Raw genomic sequence first — 24,231 nt, forward strand, 5'->3', positions numbered from 1 at the left:
AAGCCCTGGCGCCTCCCTCCCTCCCGTGACACCTCCTCCTCTCCCACAGATGCTTGGCGAAGCCCTGCAGGATTGCCACGCTCCTCCACCACCACCACACCGTTGTGCTGCTGCTGGATGGAGTCTTCCTCAACCTCTCCCTCTCTCCTTGCTGGATCAAGACATGGGAGACGTCACCGGGCTGTACGTGTGTTGAACGCGGAGGTGCCGTCCGTTCGGCACTAGGATCTCCGGTGATTTGGATCACGACGAGTACGACTCCTTCAACCTCGTTCTCTTGAACGCTTCCGCTTAGCGATCTACAAGGGTATGTAGATGCACTCTCCTTCCCCTCGTTGCTGGTTTCTCCATAGATAGATCTTGGTGACACGTAGGAAAATTTTGAATTTTGGCTACATTCCCCAACAATAAAACCATTATAGACTGGAACATTATTAAGGAAAGGGTATCGACTGGTGGTATCCATTAGTAATTACTTACTAGAATTAGATAGCCTTGTGATGTCATTGGTCATGTATGTTTGAGGGTATATTTTTTGCTAGTTATTTTTACATTAGAATAAAGAAAACCTCGTGATGTAGGTATGGTACTATCGGCTTGGGGCCGCCCACTTCCTGTCTTTGATGACATGCATCATTGTGGTTGCTTCCTAGTTCCTAGCACTCGTCTTGTTTTGGAAATCCCTCTCTGTAAGAGCATGCTTTTTTGATCTAAACCCCTTTAATAAAATCTTGACATGGTGCCATTCAAGCCGTTGACAATTTTGTTTCTTTTTCTAAACCTTGTGATAGATATGTGGACAAGAAGCATCACTGGAAAAAAAAATCAAATGTGTCTCAGCTACGGAGGTATGCTCTGTCAAGAAAGATGGGAAAGCCGTGTTGTGCAAGTATTGGCTGGGCTGGGGCATCCGGCTTTAGATGTTAGGGTTTGGTGTGATGTCCGCTTTGTATTAGCCTCGGATATTCTACACATCTTTATCAATGGGAGAGGAGTAGCAACAGGTGTTGTCTAGATGGTGGCTTCAGGCTGACTAATTTATTACTTTGTATGTCCTCTGTGAATAATTAATAAAATGGATGCATGTATGGTCCAGATGCACAGGCCGGGGTCCTATCCTCCTTTTTCAAAAAAAAAAAATTGCAAGCCGTCCAATAGAGAAAATGCAATAAGATATCCATATATTTTAAGGGTAGCAGAACAGTAACAATTACAACCAGCAACATAGACGGTGGTAGATGCATGAAGAAAGATCTGCCTTAACTGTTGAGAAGTAAACTATGACGCAACATGCACTAAGAGTAGTACTCCAAACCGAGGTATCCTACAAAGTAACGTGCAGCTTGCACAAAGAGAAGAATCTGCATCTTCTAATTGTCAGCTACAACAAAGGGTGCAAACTGGAAAGACACTTGAAGTTGATGCAGGAACTTGTATTAAAATGCCAAATATTCAGTGCAAAACCAGGAATATAGACCATGCTAGGTAAAACATAAATACTTCCAACGGAGCAAGCGTGCACACCTAATTGTGTTGTCTTCATCTCACATAATGCTAGCCAAGCCGGAGCATCATCTAAATTGAAACCAAGCTTGGAAGATAGGGAATTGCATCAAAGTAGAAGGTACTTGGGCTTGGATATTGAACAGCTGTGATCTTGCCGATGTTGTAATAGCTAATGGCATTCAATCCAATTGTATGCTTGACCACAACATTTTCTCTGGGTTGATAGGTGCAGTGGCACAGATACCTACCGGAGAGTCGACACACGAGTACCCCATCACCCAACACAGCGACCGGCCAAAGAGATCTAGTCCAATCACTGAGGATGTTGTGGCGCTTCTCCCATTGTGGTGTATCCAAGTCGATGCATATCCACATGTCAAGGGATTGGTAGGTTAGCCCTACACTTGTTGTCGCAAACAGCTCCGGTGCAGCACCGACATGGAGGACGGCTCATGGTGGGCCGATGACCAGCAACGAGGCGGATGAACAACGCTGAACGTTTCGTCGTCCAACCTTAACCGGAGAAGACCCAAGGGAGCGCCACCGTAGCAATGATCAATAATCCATATCAAGGACCCTTTGAAGAAGGTAGCCGTCAGTTGCGTTTTGACATGGCATGGGGGCTGCGCCGCCGTCTCATGCCAGGACGGAAATTTTCTTCCGATGGTGAACACCTCCACATGGGGTGCCGGTGTGGAGTCAGGCTTGGGTCTATGGAAAAAGCGAAAGACCTTGTAGGCCTTCGAGCGAGGGTCGCGCCCGATGCCGAACATGGCGGCTTCGCCAAAGGAGCGGTGTAGCGGCAGGATATGGCGCGTGGCACGGTTGAGCACCCACCCTGCCGACTCGGTGCCCACGAGCACCAGACCATCGCAGTGCATCAGGCAGGGATACGATTGCACGGCGTAAGAGCGGAAGGGCATGGGGTGCACAAGGGCTGTTGCTGTGTCATACGGGTGATCCTCCTCCCACAGGTAGAGGCCGGCCAAGGCGACAGCATACGCGTTGTCGCCGCCATGGAAATTGTTGCCGGCAACTTTGGTACAGATCCGTGGGGCAATGAGTAATCTCAGATCGGTCCTGTGCAGGTGGAGGTGCACGTCATGGAAGGAGGAGTCCTCGGAGATGGTCCAGTGCCAGGCCTTACAAACGCTTTTCAGCCGTAAAAGTGTGGTGACGGGCAGGATCTCCGTCACGACGTCGTGCGGGATGTGCAGCGTCGGCCTCTTGGCTGCTATGTCATCGTCCTCCATGGCCACCCAGCCTGCTACATGTTGGAGTAAACCACGTTAGGTGACATTCAGTACGGTACTGGCTAGTCAGGTGACTCGGTTAGTTAGTTAGTGCATGGATGAGTCAGTGTAGTTTGCATGGAATGAGTCCAAGCCGGTGGCTCTTGGCCGTGTGTTGGTGGCGCATGGATAGGAGTGGATGGCATTGCGTGCATGTAGTTAGTGATTAGCATCATGCATGGAGTTAGTTGGAGTAATGGCCGGATGTGCTGGCCGGTTAGTGCGTGCGTGATGGCCGGACGTGATGGCTGGCTGTGTGACCTCCTGTGTATATATATGTCACATTGAGCAATGGAAAGTGAGCCATGAGGGCTGGAGAAACAATGTAGCCACGGTGTGATCACCAAGGGAGCCTCTTGGCAAAGCTTGTGTGTTCTTTCTTGGTGCATGTGTGCGTGGGTGTGTGTGAAGTTTCTTCTTGTGTGAAGCAAGAGGTAGAAGAAGTGGCACTGCAAGGAGGCGGCGCCAACACTACATAGATCGATAGCTGCCACGATTCTAAAGAAAAGAAATACAGAACAAGGATCGATCCTGAAGTCTCGGTCCGCCGCTGCACACGCGACGTACACGTTCAGGTCGCTTAACACGCCGCCAAAGCAGGAAATGATCGAGTTTTTTTTTTTTGACAAAGTAAGGAAACGACCGAGTTACCGACGTGCACACGCATGGATTTGAATTTTTTTTCTTAAGCGCACAAGATCGGCAAGGAGAATCTTTTTGCCTTCCCTAATCTATACTTAATACTCTCTCCGCGTGCGCCCATCCGTGCTCCCGCATACGTGGCTTGATTTGATTGAAACAAAATAAAATCCGGCCCCATCCTCTTAAAATTAGGGGGGGAGATGATTAGATTAGAAAGGAAAAAGGAAAAAAGACAGCCGTAGGATGAAGTGGGAGCACGGATGGGAGCATGGGGAGGGAGCAGGCAAGCCGGATCCCTCTCTCCTTCCTAAAATAAGTGTCTCACCTTTCTACTTACTATTTTTGCGAGAAAACATCCAATCTGTTCATTTTCAATCATAGCAGTACAACGAACATCAAAAATAATAAAACTTGGAGTATAAGCTCGCCACACCACCCTCCCTCCAACCGCGGCCACCGTCATGCTTCACAAACCTCCCTCCACCCCCAGTACCCGCGTCAACTGTGATTTTCCCTGGTAAACTTGCACCCCGGCCGTGCTGCCGTCCCCGCCCCCAGCCCTAAGCAAGAAGCTCGGGTAGCCCTTCGGCGAGCTTTTACCTTCTCCTTCCTTCGGTCAGGTCTCGCTCTGGCGAACTTCTTTGCCCTTCACAAAATTGGCTGAACCAAAAGCTATAGTGAGTCGACTGATATTTAGCTATTGTGGGAAAACAATCATGTACGAGCGAAGCATGTTGGGCGTACTGTCTAGTTAGGTGAGTCTCGGAGTCGTGAGCGTGAGGGGGCCGGCCGCGCCACCGAGGAGATCAATGACGGCCAGGCTCTTGAGCATGGGTGAGTCGACAGTGTGCATGTCCAAGCTGCACCTTTCGACATGGAGCTCCTTGAGCACTGGGCAATAGGTGCAGAGACCCTCCATGAAGCCGAGCAATCTGTTGACTCTGAAGAGGCGCAGCGTCGTCAGGCGGCGTGTGTAGCCGGCAGGGCAGGAACCCTTGGCGGCCAAATCCGGCTCAGTGTAACGGCGCAAGGTCGACACATGTGGTTCCCACTAATTTTGGTGCCATCGTAGGCGGCGTGGATCTCCATAGCAGCCGGGGTGTGGCGGACGCCCCGGTGGATCCACGGCGGTCGGCGTCTAGGTGGCGGCTCTTGTTCGAGTCCATCCCGAAGGTATCGCGTCATCGCATCAGGTTGAGCAGCAGGCATTGTATGGTTGAGCCGGATCGGTCGGCGTGACGTAGAGCAACCGGACGCCGGGACTATTAGAGTCCAGATACTACACCTTCTTTCTGTGTTAAACAAACAGAAATGTTAACGCCCACACGTGTGGGCGTTCACCACCCCGACCACACGCAAGCATCTTCATTGGCAACTTTATGCACGAATCTTGGAACAAACCGGCCGGTTTTCTGCGCCACGTAGGACAAGGCTCGTGTGCGGTATGCGAGTCGGGTCGCCTGCACGTTGGTTGCCATCCCGCGGTTAGTGGTTGCCACCCGGAGGCGTGCGGTGGAACCGCTATGCGCCCGCACGCCACGCTCCGACCGCGGTTGACGTCAAACACGTCGCACACCTCTGCCCCCTCCCCCCTCACGGTTCCATTTACTCAGCCGTAGCGCAGTTACTGGCACAACCCACTCGCATTTCAACCCACTGGAGGAGAAGGCGAGGGGAGAAGGCGACGGCGCAGGCGGAAGAATCGACGGTGTTCGCGGTCGTCGGTGGTGCTCGCCGGAGCGACTGCAGGTTGAAGGTAATGCTCGCTTCAACTCTCGCACCCCCTTCCTGCATTTTTCCGCATTCCCTCCCTGTTTGATCCCTCGATCGAGATTCGTAGAGGTTCAGGCGATTCTGCGATGCGTCGGCGTTCCCGTCGGCGCCGAAATCGTTTGGTAGCCGTTTTTGGTGGCACGGGGCAGTTTTGTCGCCGCCACGGCGGCGGCATCGTCGGTGTGGTTATGCTTGTTCAGAGGCACGCACTAGTCTTGCATGTGGATTAGGCAGGTGTCTCCCGTTCTGTTTGATGTGCATTGGTTCGAATTCGTGTTTGCAGTCAGTTCGGGGGTGAATTTTGATGGTGAATTTGAGGTCGCGGTAGTTGCCATCGAACCCTAGATTTAGTTAGTTTGGTTTTTGAAACTCTAGTATGAGGCGAACTTGGGAGTTTGATTAACTATCATGATTGTGTGGCAACTAACTCCCTGAAACCAATGTGATAGTTGTCACAAACGTGTTTTCCTTTGCGGAAACAAATTACTGAAATGACTGTGATAGTTGCCACATATAAGCTTTCGCATGGGGCAATTATTTTTATGAATGACTGTGATAGTTGCCACACACACGCTCTTCCATGTGGCAACTAATTTTTGCTGAATTACTGTGATATTAGCCACTAACATGCTTTTTCATTGTGGCATCAAATTTTTTCTGAATGATTTGTGTTAGTTACCACATTGTCATAGTCGCCGCAATCTGTAGTCAATGCAGTTTCAGCAGCCAACTGCACTGGACGGCAACTAATGTGCACTTCAAGTGTGCATGTTGCCACTTGGATAGTATATTCATGTGGCAAATAGAATGTGAACACACTGTATGTTGTCATTCTGCAGATACGACAGTATGGCGAATTAGCTGCATAATGTGGCAACCAAATTTGCATATCAATTGTGTCAGATGTCATACATATGCTTTGTATGTGGCAAGTTTTTTGGCTGACCACATCATGTCTGTTGCCATGTCACAGTCAGTACAATATGGCACATTCATTGTACCGTAGGTGCAATTTTTTATTTTTTTTGGGGTTTTGCCACAACGACTTTTGTGATATCTGATCACATTGTGGCAATTTTCAGGTTCTTGATTAGATGTGGTTTCGTCGATTTTGTTGTAGTATGTATTGTATTTCAGCACGACATTTTCAACCTAGCACATACCTGCTGCTGAACAAGTGGCATTTCATTGGTGTACTTTTAGGACAGTGTGTGAGCTGCCACATCATAGTTTTTGTGATGTGGAGGATTCCGTGACTTTCTATCGTACTATCTTGGGATAACATGGCAACTTCTACATTTTTTGTTTTCAAGTGCATTTACCACATGTACATTTTTTTTACTTGATAATGCAACCATCGTGCTTACTTGCCACGTTTATGTTTTCGACAATCACAGGAGGGGTGCGTGTGTGTTTATGTTAATGTCCTCGCCGCGCGCACGGCTGACTAAAGTGGCGCCCTCTTTCTCCCGCCTTGCGCCTGATTCATTCCTACCGCCGCCACAGATAACTGGCCCGCCCGCTGGAATCGATATCGCGGACCCTTCCGCAAGCTTGTCGCGGCCGGAAGCCACCCCCGCACCACCTCCCACACAGATGAAAAGTTTGGGGATGACAAAAGTCCACCGGCCTCAAGATCCGGCTCCAACCGCGGCAAAGGCCACCATGGTGGCGACCACCTCTCCGGTGACAGCCGCCGCCATCCGACCGATTCCGCCAGAGCCAAAAGAACTAGATGGCCACAACAATGCCCCGTCAACGGCCGATGCCTCATGCAGCGTCTCCGGGGACCCCTACGGCCACTGCTCGGCCGCAACCAGTTAGAAGGGTCACGACCGCCAAGTGCTCGATGAAATACCGACAAGGTAAAGTAAAACATCTTTCACATTTTGGTCGATGGTGATTGTTGAATGAACTATGCATGGTTTAATTTCAAAATCACGATGATGAAATTACTCCCTCTGTACCGTACAGAGGGAGTATATGCTATAACAGTTATAATGTTATGTCATGCATGAACGTCTGTAGAGACGAGACTCTCGTTACACCAAAAGGTGAAAGCTAAAGGAAGCAGCCCTGTCACGCTCGTAAACCCGGATGCGCCATGTAGGGATGAAAATGGAGTGGAAATGGACGGAACTGAGTGCTACCATATTTGTTTTTACATTTTTTTGCAGAAGTGAAAACGAATACAGAAACCCCGAAAATGTATACGGAAACAGATATTACCGGAAACGGATCCAGAGCGAATACAAAGCGGATACGGAAACAGAAATAGGCATTGATCAAAACATAAAAACCCCTTGAATCATAGAGAAATACACACAAAAACAAACAAATTTAGTGAGTTGTTAACATGGCTACAAAATAATATTATTATGTTAGCAACATAGCGTAGTATTGTAGTAGTACCGGACAATTGTGTATAGGGTCAAGCTAAGTACATGTGTGATAGTAGAAGTTGGGCCTCAGATCCATTCTACTAATTGTGTCATTGTGTTCTCTTTGGTGGTTGGGTTACAAAGCAACTATAGGCTATAGTAAAAGCAGAAATTCCATACTCACGAAAACGGAAAGTTCCGTCTCCATGCTTGTTCCACCGGAAAACACCGTTCTGTTTTTGTTTTTGTTTTCACATAAAAAATTTCATTTCCACTTCCGTCTTGTAAATTTCCGTTTTCGTTTCCATATTTCCTTTCCGTTTTCATTTTTCCTCCGGAAAAACGGAAAATTTCCACTCCATTTTTATCCCTAGCGCCATGTAGCGTGGGAGGGAACCTGACTGCTTTCGCGTGGTAGACGTGTTACCTCGTTTGCATGTTCGGTCGTTTCCTGTCCTCGGCAATTTTAAATGCATACATGCATTAGTTTCATGTACGTGCTTTAACTTGAACCGGGTCTTTTGTGCTTGACTTGAACCCGGGTCAAGAAATCAAAAGAAAAAAGCACCGATTCATGACTATAACTAGGGGCATGTTTGCTTGGATACGCAACGCAATAGTGCCATCAGTAAACCTGATTTTTGCCGACAAAATTCACCATACATATGCACGTAGCAACTCCTTCTCTTCCTGGTCTAGTAATTACTAGTCGACAACCTGTGCGTCTGCACGGGCTTTGTTAAAATCACAAAAAAAATTGTTATGTATTAAATGCTGCAAATGCTAATTATCACAGTGGAAACAAACACATCTTCCTAAATTAATAAGAAATGACATATACTAATTTTTCAGTCCATATGCTACGAAATATAACATTTCCATCCTGCTTGACAATGGTTCGATAGGTGAGAAGCATATATCCAGTGCCTCTATTTTAGAACAATTCTAGTTTCATGGAAGTAACTTCGAAAACAACATATTAGGCTCTTTTCGCATGATTGAATGGTTAATAGAAGAGTGGCCTCATACACACGTACAATAGTAAATCATCTACATCAGAAATTGTAGATCCTTTAGTATGAGTTCTTGTCAGTTCTTCAAGCGCTCTCAGGTCAAATCACTTGTAAACTATGAGCTTCACTATTCAACGAACCAATATCACACATCGTGCAGTACATATTTCAATGAACAGTGGGTATGCTCCTATGTTTATTATCCCATCTGGCCTCGTACGAAAATAAATCTACAATGTAACAAAAAGTATCTTTAACAGTAAATATACACCTGTTTTGTACCACAGAATAAATTATTCAAGAGAGCATACTAACTTAACAACTTGTGTTTGGAAGTTTTTAGTCATGACAAGATGATTTATAAGCATTCAGGGAAACGATGGAGATCCGCTCAGAGTATCTAATAAACTGAAGAACTGTACACAACATGGTCTGCTCTTACCAACAACTATCAACAGGTTATGTAGGTACAGCACGAACTTGAATATACCTTCTATAAGATTTTTTTTTTTTTGCGGAAAATACCTTCTATAAGCTGAAGTCATACAAATTCGAAAGAAACAACATTTATGCTATCATGACAATATCGAGAACTAAATTTCGAACAAATGAAGGGATGCTTTTCAGTCATACCACCAATAGTCATAATACTACAATACGATTTTAAAAAATTCAGTAGGTGAAGTGGCTTACAAAAATCTCCATTGTGACCTCTTATCCTTCTTTACAGTTTCAGGTAGACAGGACTTTGCCATTTAGACAGTTGGTTCGCATAGCTGAGATTTTAATGTTGTTGGGTAACTCAGTTAACATATATAGCAGTGTTAAAATTGATAAAGCGTGTCAGAAGTTGAATGTTCCACTGCCCGTTGCTACTATTGCCGATAATTGAAAGAATAATTATGTTTCAAATAGCAAGTTAGAAAGATAAATAGCAAGTTTTTTTTCTATCGATTAATCTACAAATAATTGTACACATAATGGAACCATTGATCTGAGATATGACCATAGCGCTGTGAACCCCATCTACATGCAGACATACGGATGAGAACCAATAGTTTCCCACTATTTGTTATTTATGAGAATGAGGCTTCATCGAGCATGTTACCTGGACCATTCATATGACGGTCGCGCCATGACCACCAGCTACAGGGTTGAAATTGCCCTCGCTTTTCTTGAGCAACAGATTCAGCGAGCATGCTCCGCTGTCTAGGCCGTGCAGACTATCTGCTCGGTGCTTGCCGTGCGCCATGGCATATATGAACTAATGCACGTGTTGCCCATATTCTGCTCTGTAGTTGCAGATGGCTGCCGATCGTACGAGAGAGAGAATTTCGCGAGAGAGAAGAACAAGTCTGACAGAGGTGTTTTTGTGCTGCGCACTTAACTGCAGCTTTTCTCTGCTTTTCTGTTATTTGTAGCAAGCTCAAACGGCTGCCGAAATACAAGGAAAACGCCCACGTCTCCAGCTGGCCTACTGGTCGTGCCATCCCACGACGCCAAGCTGAGATCGAGCAACTACTTTTCCCGCACAGACCGCTACGATCATGCCATCCCATGACCCGGTGAGGCGAGCATTTCTAGCTAACAAACTAACTGAAACTACTGACAGAAAACGCCTAACTGAATCTACTGAACCGTGCGTGTACAGGTGCACGCTCCCGGTCCCTTTTATTCAGAGAAACAACAAGTTCAGTGTTGAGTCTTGCAACAGATTAGCTATCATGCTCTACTTTCACCGAGACAGTCCATTGAGATGTGGCGTGCTACACTCCAGCGAGAGGGACCTACAAAACCTAGCTCGGTCTGCATCCTGATGTGGTGTCGCTGCAACTAATCTCCATGTACAAAGCTGGCTTGCGCAAGCTGATCAATCTGTTGGATTTGAACCTGCTAGATCAAAGAAGATTGCTTCATTGATCTCAATTAACCTGCTTGCTTCAGGCAAGCTTTACACATGTCCGTGTATAGTTCCCGCATGCTTTGATCTAGGGATCAAATACCTACACAATCGACCTGCAATAAAACAAACGAAATACCACATACTGGAATTGATCTATGGCCAAAAGACATCAAATTCTGTGCACGTGCATGCATGGCCATATCCCCGGCGAGAAATCAATCAGCTTGTGTACATGCCTATATTGCTTTGTCTGGTCAGCTCGGAAAGTAACCCAGTTAGCTTCCGTATGTGTGTGATCGCCCGAAAGAACTCGTCTTGTTGCATCGCAATGTTGGGCTGTGCGGGCAGCATGGCTGAGTCCATGGATCATTATTTTCTGTGTTAGACTAGGTATGTTGTAGATATACGTATTGTAACACAATACATGCAACGAGAAGGGTAACGAGGGGCACTAGGCGTCTCGATGACATGTGGTGGTGGCGTTGAGTGTCAGCTCTGCGGTATTGAGGGGCACTTGACGTCTCGATGCCATCGTCGCTTCAAACGTGATTTCCTTGGCATTGGGAACAATGGGAAGGGTAACGAGAAGCAGGCCATTCTCGCTACGCAAGAGCCTGGGTTCACTTCTTCATATTATGTGGACCCTACCTGGTACATGGACACAAGCGCCACGGACCATTTGACGAGCCAGCTTGACAAGCTGACCACTCGCCAGCCCTACACCTGTCATGATCAGGTCCGCACTGCCAATGGATCAGGTATGCCCATATCACATGTTGGTCAGGCATCTCTTCTTTCGCGTACCACTTAAACCTTGCGTCTTCTTGATGTCCTTCCTGTTCCTTCAGTCATACGTAGTTTACTCTCGGTCCCTAAATTAACTCTTGACAACAATGTGTTTGTTGAGTTTCACCCTTTCTATTTTTTTGTTAAGGACCGGGACACGAGGGACGTTCTACTTAGTGGTCGAACTCGCGACGGCTTATATGCGCTCGATGTGCCACGAGTATCTCAACTTTTCAGTGGTGTTTGGGTGTCGTCTTCACAGTGGCATTCTCGCCTTGGTCATCCGGCCACTCCCATTGTGCGCCCTGTCCTTCATCGTCATCATCTTCCTGTTGAGTCAAGTAATAAGGAGTTTCTAGTGTGTGATGCTTGTCAACAAGGCAAGAGTTATCAGTTGCCTTTTTCTGTATCGAGTCGTGTTGTCAAGACTCCTCTCGAACTTGTGTTTTCAGATGTATGGGGCTATGCCCAAACTTATGTCAGTGGTCACAACTATTATGTGAGTTTCATCGATGCTTTCAGTCGCTTTACTTGGATTTATCTTATTAAGCGCAAATTTGATGTATTTCATGTCTTTATGCAATTTTAAGCACATGTTGAGCGGTTGCTTAAGCACAAAGTTATTCATGTTCAGTCTGATTGGGTGGGTGAATACCGTAATCTTAACACCTTCTTTCAGAAGCTTGGCATCTCACACCATGTGTCTTGTCCTCATACACAACAGGAGAATGGTGCAGCTGAGCGCAAGCACCGTCATATAGTTGAAACTGGTCTAACACTTCTGGCGCATGCCTCTGTCCCGTTTCGATTCTGGAGCGATGCTTTTGTTACTGCTTGTTTTTTGATAAATAGGATTCTCAGACGACTCCTTCACATGAAGTCTCCTTTAGAAGTGTTGTTTCATGAAACTCCGGATTACTCCTTCCTCAAAGTGTTCGGTTGTGCGTGTTAGCCGCATCTCCGTCCGTACAATAAGCACAAACTCGAGTTTCGATCTAAGAAGTGTGTGTTTCTTGGGTACAGTCCTCTTCATAAAGGTTACAAGTGTCTTCACATTCCGACAAATCGTGTTTACATTTCACGTGATGTTGTGTTCGACGAGACTGTTTTCCCTTTTTCCACGCTCTCACCATCCACTGATACTACCGCTCATGAGCTGCACTCCTTTCCAGTTTTGCCTGATCAATTTGTAGATGCTGCATATTCTTCTCTGTTGTTGCCTAACCACGATGCAGGAACTGGACGGGGCGCTCGCCTTGAGCTTCTTTAGGATGATGTGGTTGCCGCTGCACCAACTGCAGCCGTTACGCCGGCTGGGTCGCCCAACCGGGAGCTCGACGTCGATCGCACGTGCGTGCCCCATGCACATGGATCGGGTGGGGCGGCAGCCTCGCCAAGCCCGGCTGCCCGTACGTGTGCGCCCCATGCACATGCATCGGGTGAGGCTGCAGCCTCGTCTAGCCCAGCTGCTCGCCCGTGCATGTCCCATGCACATGGCGCGGGTGCTGCGGCAGCCTCGCCTAGCCCGGCTGCTACTGCAGTGCTGCCGCCCTCGTCCGGCCTGTCTTCGCCGAACACCCCAGGTCCAGTAGCACCCGTGGACTCCCCCTCGGCAGAGTCTGTGGGCTCGCCCGCTGGTGTGTCTTCCGTGCCGCTCCTCGATGTTGGCTCTTCTGCTGTGGTGGCTTCTCCGACACCTCCGCCGCCTGTCACACTACAACCTCATACGCGCATCAAGAGTGGCATCTTCAAGCCTCTCAAGCGCACGGATGGTACTGTGCACATGGGTTTCTACCGTCTACAGCAGACACGTCTTTGTTCATTCTTCAGCGACCTGAGGTGACTATGTACATTATGGTCTATGCTGATGACATCATACTTGTAAGTTCGTCAGTCACTGCTGCAGATCGGCTTGTGGTTTCTCTAGTGGTTGTTTTTGCTGTTAAGGATCTTGGGAGACTCACTATTTTTTGGGCCTGGAGGTTCTTCATTCTGACAGTGGCTTGACTCTCACTCAGCAGAAGTACTCTCAGGATCTGTTACGACGTGCGGGTATGATGCAGTGCAAAACTGCTACGACTCCTATGTCCTCCACAGACAAATTGTCAGCTTTTGATGGGGACTTGCTCTCCTCTGAGGATGCCACTGAGTACCGCAACATCGTTGGTGGACTGCAATACTTGCTCGTCACTCGACCGGATATATCATTTGCAGTTAACCGTGTGTGTCAGTACCTTAATGCACCACGTGATCCTCATTGGGCGGTGGTTAAGCGCATTCTGCGCTATGTTCGACACACTGTTTCATATGGTCTACATCTGCAGCCTGCGGCTTCTGGTTTGGTCTCAGCCTTCTCTGATGCTGATTGGGCTGGTAGTCCCGATATTAGGCGATCCACGGGCGGACATGCTGTGTTCCTTGGTCCTAACTTGATCGCCTGGCAAGCTCGCAAGCAATCTACCGTTTCTCGGAGTAGCACTGAAGCTGAGTACAAAGCAGTTGCTAATGCCACAGCTGAGATCATATGGGTGCAGTCATTGCTTCGAGAGTTGAAGCTCTCTCAAGCCCATTCGCCTGTTCTTTGGTGTGATAACATCGGTGCAACATATCTTTCATCCAATCCGGTATTTCATGCCCGAACGAAACACATCGAAGTTGACTATCATTTTGTGAGAGAACGTGTTGCACAGAAGCTACTTCAGATCAAGTTTGTTTCTTCTAAGGATCAGCTTGCTGACATTTTCACTAAACCCTTGCCCTTACCTTCTTTTGAAGGATGTCCACGAAATCTTAACCTTCCGAGTGTTTTAGGACATAGCTAAGATTGAGGGAGGGTGTTAGAGTAGGTATATTGTAGATATACGTGTTGTAACACAATACATGTACCTGTACATTTTCTCCTATATATACATGACAGCCATACCCGCTTAGGGTATCGAGCATTGTTCCAAACCCTAGTTTGTCTAATACTCTGGAACACTTCCTGTGTTTAAATCACATCATCTTTGTGGCAAAAGAAATTGACTTTCTCAGTAGTTTGTTATCAATCAAACACGTCCTAGAGAGCTGATAGTGTTTGCTAGAAAATAGGGTGGCTGCGGTCTGATGATTGGATTGGAAGAGCCAGAATTATGAGGGAGAAAGAAAAGACATGGGGCGGCGGCATGTGGGGAAGGAGATCAAGGAGAAGGGATGACTCCAATCGACGAAGGAGATCGAGAGGAGACGTGTTAGATGAAGGAGATCGAGAGGAAACGTGTTAGACGTGGAGATCTAGGGGCATTATTTTTATACAGGGTTAACGTGGAGTCTCATCTCCCTTATTTTTATCTAAAGTTAACATGGAGTCTCATCTATTATTTTTTTTCGATTAATAGTCACCGATTAATCTGGATCGTTATTACTCGGGACCACCAGATTAACAGTTCCTAATTTCTAATTAATGTGGAAATTTCTAGGAAGTTAGGTATAGGTAGATAGATAGATATAGAGGTATAGATAGATAGACTGGACGTAGGTCATAGGTGCATTCCACCTACTCATTGTCTATTCCACGTAGCAACGTTACTTCTAATTTTCGAGGAGACTGTCCAAAACAAGCGGACACGCCAATGCACCATATCACCATTCACAAGGAACCGTGCACGCCAATGCATGATGAATGCTCTCGTGCAGCTTTAGCATTGTCAACTCCTTTCCGGTAGCTGGGAGCTGGAAGCTGTGCAGTGATGACAAGACCACATATACGCATGTTGTACAGTTGTTTCCACGGGACACCAGTGGGAACCCAAGAAAGCAGCTAGCAAAGGCGACTCAACCTTTGCTCCGCTCGTCCCCACCAAGCTTTTTTTCTACTCACTAAATGCTATCAGGATAATTGAGTCCTGATAATCTCTACTCCTAGACAGGATGTTCATACATCCTTAGTTCGTCCCCCACCTCCCACGTACGCCACCCACCTCTCCACCGATTTTTTTTAATCCCACAAAGAACCGGTGCACAAATAATAACCAGATAAAATCCATCATCAATTGACGTGGCCAGCCAACTTTCCTAGTTACCAACAGAACATCCCTCGGATGCGGTACACGCCCCGTCTGCGTATCCCCAACCCCATTATTTTCTCCCTTCCAAACCCTAGATGTCCGACGGGGCAACGATCCAGCAGCCCCAGAGGAGACCATGCCTCACGAGGGCTCCGATCCGATGCCCCCTTCACTGTCGTCTTTGCCGATGGGTGGGGCATGTCTAATGCGACGACATGGAGGGTGGTAGGGGTTGTCCGAGACACATGGTGGGCGCCGCGGCGGATGAGGTCGAGGAGAAGGAGAGGTACGTGCTAGGTAGCATGTGAATGCCGGTCACTGGAATGCCCATGCTGACGGGCACCACCGCACTCACCGGCAGGGTCAACTGTCTGTTTACTCCATCGGCGCCATCGCCGCCACCATGCTCAGTGTCTTTTCATGCCTGACTGTGCAGAACACAACCACCACAATCACTCTCCCAATAGCTGGTCGAAGACTGACGGGTTTGGGGCGATGGATGGAGTTGTTGGACGTACATGGTGGCGATCGCACCCGTTCCGATGCGGGCATGAAAAGCGCCGTATGTATATATACATGGTACGTGCAATTTTTGCCACAAAGGAATAAAAATGTCAACTTTCAAAATATAATATTCTTGTGTGAATGATGATTGTTCAAGGGAGCCGAATACAATTTTGAATCTATATATCTCAGTGTGGCTACATAAATTTTAGCTGGCGTTCGTGGTTTGTTAATTATTGGAGCAGAAAATTCCAGTTACCCAGTAGAGTGTAAGTGGAATCTGAAATGAATTGTAAAATCTGCTTTGTGTGCTTCCGCTTAAGAGAGAAACTGAGAGATAATGCTATCTTGGTTCTATGAATGGCTTATTTGTGGGCTTGATCCCATTCCGATTCAAGCCAATTTGGACAAGAAGAACTCCCATAAGTCTCTTTGATTCCACTTAAAGCCTTGTTGCACATTACTATTGGAAGATGTCGTGTGTCGTGGGCGTGGAGCGGAGGGTAAAATATTATAGCAAACCAAAGAGAGTCATGGATTGTGGCTGGTGGGTTCCTATCATATTCATTCAAAATTGTACAAAATAATGGGGAGTGGTCTTTGTTTTTTCTTAATGAAGCTCCGGAGTTGGATGATTGCTGGGTGAGAAATATCAGGACTTGTACAGGAAATATGAGAGTTAGGAACAACCTTCCGCTTTATTGTTTTAGGGCAATGCAAAGAAAGTTATTCCAAAATAGATCCTATGGTTTGACATTATGAAAACACAGATAGAAATCAGCACTCATGAAGAGGGCAAGCTTTTCAGTTAGGTGAGATCTGAATTGATTTTGGTGAATGTGAAATTCATTCAAATTTTGTTGTTGATGGATTTGCAGTTATTTTTATGTGCACAGTAGTGCCGCAGTTGAGAAGCCAGAGAAAAATATATCACTTAGGTACAGATTCGAGCTAGGGTTTTTCATTTTCTCCTTCCAATCCATTTATCATGGGATCATTTGCGCATAAAAGACATACAGATTCGAGCTAGGGTTTTTCATTTTGTTGTTGATGGATGGACTATATTTGTTTACTTCTACCCATAAATTTCAAGTACTGGACATACAAGGTCACTTCGTTTTCTTCTCAAACTTTGACTTGTAATTTTGGTCAACAAAATATATATTGTATAATAAAAAAATATGTCATCGGAAAGTTCTTTGAAATGTGCATACAATGACGTACTTTTCAGGCATATAACTCAATATTTGTTGGTAAAATCAATAGCCAAAATAGATATAAGAATATGAAGTGGCCTTGTATAAGGGAATATGGAGGGAGTATTGATGTATCTTGGTGATGCACATTTGACGATTACTAGAAACTCTAAATCCTCTGAGCAGCCTTGGAATAGAACTTCTGGTGCAGCCACACCACGCCTTACTGGCCTCATTGAATTAAGTATCAAATTGTGTGGTGATCTGACCGGCACACCTGAGATCTTCCGACATCTCTCTTCCCTCAAACTTCTAAGCCTAATGGATAATGAACATGAATAATTACCTCAATGGTTGGGTGAGCTCAGTTCCCTCCAGATTCTGGTCATACGTGGATACGCAGGGCTACAGGAATTGGATGAGAACGTCAAAAAGCTCATAAAGCTACGGGGGCTAGAACTGGACGATTCTACCAACATGTCTTGTTGCCACATTAGATTTTTCCTTCCAAAAAGGAGGTTTTGACCCCTGTTCTCTTCATCCAAGTATGCACATAACCATCTTTATTACTCCATCCATCCCATAATATAAGAACGTTTTTGACACTGCACTAGTGTCAAAAACGTTCTTATATTATGAGACTGAGGGAGTATATTATTAAACAAAATCAGAAAAAATAAATATATGGATCAACCAAAGCTACCTTTCTCGTGACCTCTGTTGCTACACCTACAAGCTTGATTTTGTGTCCTAACCTTGCACCAAGCGCACACCAGCTAATACGGTGACCTCACCATGCCACCCAACAGTGAGCAGAGAGCACCAGCTGGTCTAGGAGACCGTCAGTGTGCATCTTTTTTTCAGCATGTGCACACTCTGGAATTCGTTGCTGCCATCTTCTGTCGTCCCACGTTCAGGATGCATCAACGCATTCACCTTGCTAGGTCTTCCCGTCGTCTAATGCCGTGAGCCACCCATCCTTATCTCCAGCACGAGCCGTGAGCCACCCATTTTTCTTTCTTTCAAATGTCGCGATCCCTTCTTTCTACTTCTTCGCTCCGCACACGTTTGCTCACTCTCCGCCGTGAGCGATGCGGCTCAAGCACCCCTACGATCCTCCAATCGAGGATGCACATGCTGGAGGTTGTGTTGCAATGCAACAGTTGTTGATGCCACCGGAGCTGCGACGCAATGGTCGTCGACGCCTCTGGAGGTGCGATGCAGCTGCAGTGAAGTCGCCGGAGCTACCATGCAGCGGTCGTCGACGTTGATGCGTCGAAGCTAGCATGCATTGGCCGCTAAGCCGCGGGAGCTGCTATGTAGCGAGCGTTGATGTCGATGCGCTGAAGCTGCGATGCAGTGGCCACGAAGCCGCCGGAGATCCTATGCAGCGGCTGCCGGAGCTGCGATGCCACCATCATTGTCGACGCCGGAGTTGAAATGCAGCGGTTGCGATGCCGTAGAGAGAAAGCGACACAACGGTGTGGCGCGTGCCAGGTTGTTGTCGGTGCTTTCATGCAGCGCTCGTCGGCCTCTGTTGCGGTGATGTGATGTAGCATCGGTGGCTTCCCTGGTGGATGCTTCGTGAGGAGGATGCAAAGCGAGAAGAGGAATACGCTCTGCTGCGAGCCTGCTATCAAACAGCCACACACATCTGAATCAAACGGCTGCAAAAGCCGCTGATCTTTTCTAAAATAATCCTGCTGAGTTGTACCAGCAGCCATTTTCTAATTAGGATGAAGTTTACGCCATATGACACATGTGGTAAAAAAATCCAAATAATTCAAAAAAGAAAATTAGGATGACGTTTACAACAGCTGCGAGCGAAGCCATGTCCACTTCAAAATTATTACACGTGAAAACTGTAGCTTTCCTAAAACCAAGCTAAAGCAGAGCACTAGTCTAATCATTATTTTTCTTTATGCATCACAAATGAATGATATGTTTGATTCCCTTGAGTAAAAAATTTAGAGCACTTTAGTCTATTCAGGCTACCCATGTTACCTTCACGTAACATGGACCAATGGAACATCTGGAGCACATCGCTGATTCGCCTTACTCAGCTCCACTGGAAGCACCCGTATGCCCGTGTCTTCATGCGGTCAGTGCACCACTCTCCTTCAGCGCTTCAAGAGTACCACACCCGCGTTCGCCGCCTCACCAACCGCCTATCTAGCTGCGCTATCGATCAGGCCAATGCCTCTGGTCTGAGCTTCGTCGAAAGCCTTCCATGTAACTACTTCAGCTATGCTATATAGGAGTATTATTTTTCTCATGCATCACATGTCGGGTCATGCATTCTCTTCACGCATGAGGAATGCATGCATGTATGCACTAACATACATGACTCTAAATGAATGGAAGTGTCGAGCAACTGTTTTCCGACCCAATAAACCTCTACCTATTAAATTCCAAGAAACTGTTAAGCTAGAAGATCCTAAGAGCCCCCACAGCACTTTGTCAGACGCAGTGCTCTCTTGATAAGACAACATCCAGGATCAATCAAGCAGGAATGTCATGACCCAGTCTTCTCAACATGGGCTCAATATATTCTCAACAAAACTGCCGGCCACCGGAGGAGCACTTGAGTAGGGAAGGGGTGAAAGGCAACTTCAGATATGCACTTGAACATATATGTACTTGAACAGGGTAGGGCAGGGCAGAGGAAGTAGACGAGAGCAACTACAGATATAAGGCACCATTTTGCATATCTGGAGAGTTTTAATTTTCTCAACCTAATTATTAATGGTCCTACCGCTCTTACTCAAAACTACCACTGTTAGTAATCTAATTATTAAATCTAAGGTCAACCAGAGTGGTTTTTTTTCTTACGTAGTAAGATTCTACATCCTAGCTTCAACTTTCAGCTCGTTCCAAATAAATTGTTGCTACCGTGCCTGTTTTCGTCTCTATTAAAAATGTACTGGGTGGGTTATACAAAATCCTTTTGGAAATTCATAGCTTTCTTGATTGGTCGCCGGTCAGTACATAGGTCAGTACATGATGAGTGGACTGAATGAATGTACGCAGGCGACCTATGAATGTGTGGACTGAATGAATGTGGACAACTAGCTATGAATGTGCTGGACTGAATACTTGGTTGCCAGCAGCGTGCACGCTGTCGATCCCCTTTTTGGACTTTCTATCTCCCTTTACTTGTGACGGAGCGCCAGGCAAATCATATCTGTTGTCCAGCTTCCGCTCCCTATAGGTGCCCTTGGTTAACTTGTGCTTGGTCGCCATTGCAAGTTTTCTGCCAGGGACAGTTGATTTTTTCGAAATCGGATATAAGGTGCGAAGTGCCCAAGGAAATGCTCTTTAGAAAATTCGCAATACAAGCTTTACCGCCACATAACACCGGTTCAACTAGGGGCGACTGCGGTTTAGCTTCGCGCTACCAAAAGGAAGAAGAAAATGAGGTATAATTGTGCTGACATGAGTTGCACCTGTAGTGAAGTACCGAAGAGGATAAAAAGCGTGTACTAACAAGTTTCTTTCAGCAATGATTTTTTAATCATCCTTTGATCTTCCAGTGATGTTTTCTTTGTTCAGAATAGTTGAGGCATGCAAGTTGCTTCTTGTGGACTGAATGTGTGTGTGTCAAGTGAAAGTGCAGAGAATTTCAGAACTGATTTTCAAGCTTCAAAGTTGGGACAACTCTTACTGCTACAGAATATTGAGCGCGCTATCGAGGCAACATAGATAACATGGCATTCGTATGCACCATAGGAGTGTGTGTCACTGATATACCATGAGAAACTTACTCCTGTATACTGAGTGCACTGAAATTCAGATATGATATGTCGTCAGACGCAGGCAGTGATACATACAATTTTGAGGTTCTCAAAGACCTGCATGGCAACATATTCAAGAATTACAATTGCTCCTTCTTCTGGCACAATGACACAAAGTCATGTGGGTGCGCGCCAGTTAACAAATAGACTATATATGGCACTTAAGGCACCAAATAGGACTTGGGTTAAGGCAGATTGGTCCTGTATGATGCTTGTTTGCATCATATAGGGCGCATGACGCACATGCTGCAGTCAGTACACTTCCTGCCCAAATTCCATGTAGCATCTCGTTTTCTTCCCCAAGTGCACCAAGTTTGGTTTTACTGAATTTCTTTGGTTATCACAGATTATCTTGGTTTCCAGAACGCTTTTACGCTTTCTGTAAAAAGATCATTCTTTAGAGGAAAATTATGAAGACCTCTTCAAATGAAAATTTCAAAAACTAAGTGAACATTTATATTTTCTGCAGAACACTTTTGTAAAAGAAAATCAATGTGTAAAAATGTTCATCCAACACTAAAAAAGTCCACCGTATTTTGAAAAAGTCTGTTGTCTATTAGAAAATGTTCTCCAGGCTTAAAAATAGTTCATCGTGTATTCCAAAGATGTTTAACATGCATTTAAAAATGTATAGCATTTACTAAAAATAGTCCACCATGTTGAAAAAAAGTGCTCACTTTATATTGTGCAATGTTCATTGGGCAACTTCACCATTTATTTAAACAATATTCATTATGAATAAAAACTGTTCACCCAGCTTTCAAACATATTGACAACGTACTTTCTTCACAAATAGACATATGCAATAAAAGACCAATTTGTTTTTACTAATAAAAGTGGATAAAAGGGGGTAAGAAACAAATAAAAACGCAAAAAGTAAACAATGGAAAATTAAAAAGAAGAAGAAAATGAAAGCTAGAAAGAAGAAAATAATAAAATAAAGAGACTAATATGGATCAAAGCAAAAACCAAATAACGAAGGAAAACATAATGAAGTAAGCAGTAGAAGAAAAATAAAACTCCTATAGAAAACGAAAAAGGAAAATGTGGAGCAAAACATAGTTACAACAAAAAAAACCAAAAAATGAAAAAAAAAACACTCGAAAATAACTCCACACACACACATAAACAAATATTGAACAATTGCAAATAACCCCACTCACCAGCCGGTCTCGCCCATGAAATGTGTACCTACGCATTTGGCATGGCATAATGGACAAGCTGTAAAGGGTGGCATCTAACGTTACGGGGAGGCGACAATGGGAGGTAGCCGATGGCGAGGGGATAACATGGTCGAGGAAGGGTGGCCGCGGAGACAATAACCCTAGCCTGTCATGATTGGGACCGGGAAAAGCGAGTGGAAAAGAGGGATTGGGTGGGAGGAAGATGACGGTCGGGGCGTGATTTTTCTTGGAGGCAACAGTGGGAGCGTGAAGTAAAAAAACCTACAGGGGAGCAAAAAAACCTGCTGGCCCACTTGGCACAGCCCGTCGGTGTACCTGCGCTCAGGCCTGGCCTTGCAGCTTCAAGGGAAAGGACATGCAAACAAATGCCTGGGGACATCCTATATGGCGCTTACTGCAGCAAATAGTCGAGGATTCGCACAGGGGTAGCTGACCTGGGCTGGTCCATTTGCGTGACGCGTAGTTAAAATCAACAAAAGTCGCTTGCCCGACCTTGCAGCTTCAAGGGAAAGGACATGTAGACGAATGCCTAGGGACATCCTATATGGCGCCTACTGCGGCTAGCTGACCTGGGCCGGTCCATTTGCGTGACGTGCGGTTAAAAATCAACAAAAACCACTAACCCTGGGTGGGAATCGAACACATGATCTACCGCAGACACTCAAGCGTCACTAGACATTCTGACTAGAGGACTTATGTTGGCGATCTACAACGTGTCTTCTAAAGAGACGAACATCCAGGCAAAACACAAAAGAGCAGCTTACAAATATTTCCAAAAAATGTGATTTTATGGGTTCTAACACATGACCTCCCGTGATTGAACAACGTCACTTTTTTTTGTAGTTCATAGATTTGTTGATAAAAATTGACAGCTCAGCGATTTTTTTAATCTCGAATGTGATTTTCTTCTCACAAAACTATAACTTTTTGGAAAAAAAATTCAAAAAATAAATAAATTCATAAAGACTCAAACATTTTTTGGAAATCCCAATTTTTTTTTAAAAAAGAACAATGTTGAGAGTGGGAACTTTTTGGAAATAAATGGGAAAACATTTTGACACACGAAAAAAATTCAAAAAGTCAGACATTGTTTTTGAAATATGAACATTTTATAAAATTCCCAAACATTTGTCAAATTTGAGAACAAATTGTGAAAACATGACATTTATTAATTTGTGAACAAATTTTGAAAAGGATAACATTTTATAAATTTTCTGGAAGTTTTTTCTGAAATTGTGAACAAATTTTTAAATTGAGAATATTTTTTGAAAATTCTTGAACAGTTCTCGAAAGAGGAAGATTTTTTAAATTGTCAAAATTAATATATTCTTAATATTTTTTGAAACTGTGAATAAATTTTGAAAACAAGATTTTTTTGAAAGTCATGAACATTTTTGAAACACGAACATTTCTTGCCATTGTAAACAAAATTTGAATTTGTTTTTATAAAAATTCCTGAACATTTATAAAAACATTCTGAATAGTTTTGAAAAATGGAAACATTTTATGAAGTTCCTCAACAATTTTTTAAAAGTACTAATATTATTGAATTCTTTAACAATCTTTCAAACGCGACCATTTTAAAAATAAATAATTGTTTTTAAGAGCATGAAGTTTTTTATGTTTCCGAACAATTTTTGAAACATGAACTTAAAAAAACGAAATGAAACTTGAAAAATAGAAGAGAAACAAAACAAAGAAAAAAGAAACAAAACAAAGAAAAAAGAAACATAAAAGGAAAAGAAAAAGAAGAAAAATAAACAGAAAAATGGTTTATTTATTTTTCAAAAAAACCCAAAAAGAAACAGAAAATGTTGTTTAGGGAACATTAAAAACCGGCTGGGAAACTCTAGAAGGTTCCCAAAACTAGAAACGTTGGAACATGCTAATGGGCCGACCCAGGTTACCGCCTGATCGCGAGCTCTCTGCGAAACGTCGACCATTCGACATAGAAGGCGTCGAATAGGATATTCCATATGGCCGTGCTAGTAAAGACTATTCACCCGACAAACAATCATGGACAACCGCGTCATTACACCCTAGTGCATGATTTCATGGGGGCTTATATACTTTAGGCCTCATTTATTTGCAGTGGATCCCGGGGGGAAGTTCTGAGGGGCCGACTTTACCCCAGGCCAACCAAGGCACCATTTGGTTGCCCACTATCGGGAGGGAGCCCCGCCCTTTCCACTGCCCTTCCCTGGGAGCGAT

Source organism: Triticum dicoccoides, chromosome 3B, assembly GCF_002162155.2.
Source record: "Triticum dicoccoides isolate Atlit2015 ecotype Zavitan chromosome 3B, WEW_v2.0, whole genome shotgun sequence".
In the NCBI taxonomy this organism is placed as follows: Eukaryota; Viridiplantae; Streptophyta; class Magnoliopsida; order Poales; family Poaceae; genus Triticum; species Triticum dicoccoides.